Genomic DNA, 893 nt, shown 5'->3' on the forward strand with positions numbered 1-893 from the left:
ACCCGTGTTTTAAAAATTAGTACCTTGGGCTAATCGATGATGCTATAAATGAAGGCCCTTATGTTCCAGGGAGATGAATGATAAGTTCCTCTACCATAAATTAGCAAGGATGTCTGTAAGGTGAACCAGAGACAAATGAAAAAACATAGATTCAGGAGTGGATTTGGGGCTCGTACTTCATCCTAGATCCAATCTAAGAACAATTAGTTCTTAGGACATGGCCCTGCCAGATACTCACCTTCACAAAGGAAACACAGAAGAGATGGGTGCTACAGCAAAGTGTGGTGAAGAAATTAGATGGTGCCTGGCCATCAGTTAGACTAGTGTCTGGGGCCTTAAAGGCTTATTTCCAAACAGGCAACCATCTAAGTGAGAGTCAACTAAGTCTACATGGACACACCAACATCTGTGATCCAAGGATTGTAAATTACATAACCCAAATCCGAAGGAGGGAATAGTATCGGAGCTTAAATGGTGAGATTCTGGAAGGCCATGGATGACCATGGAAGCCCCAAATACATTTCCGGGATCTGCACAGGGAGTCAGCGTTCAGTGATTTCCCTCTAACCATAATTGAGGGATGGGAATAAACTGGTTACCAGACAGAGCATATTGGGGAGGTGACTATAGTCGATTAAAACGATAAACCTGACTTGAACGGTCAAAACCTTGTCACTTGATCTCTCCTCTGATACACCTAGAACTTGATCTGCTTTGTAATATTTTCTATGTTTCTCAAATTGGGGTTAATCTCTGTTGTATCTTGTCATTGTAGGTAGACTTCTTGAACCTTTGTTATGCGTTTTTCTGTTTTTCAGTATATGAAACCCAGGATAGAGGAACCTATAGAGAACTATAGAGAACCTATAGAGAATAAGGGTTGACAGAGGGTG

Source organism: Echinops telfairi, unplaced genomic scaffold, assembly GCF_000313985.2.
Source record: "Echinops telfairi isolate 266 unplaced genomic scaffold, ASM31398v2 ScPeMD7_7469;HRSCAF=8507_0, whole genome shotgun sequence".
NCBI classification, from domain to species: Eukaryota; Metazoa; Chordata; class Mammalia; order Afrosoricida; family Tenrecidae; genus Echinops; species Echinops telfairi.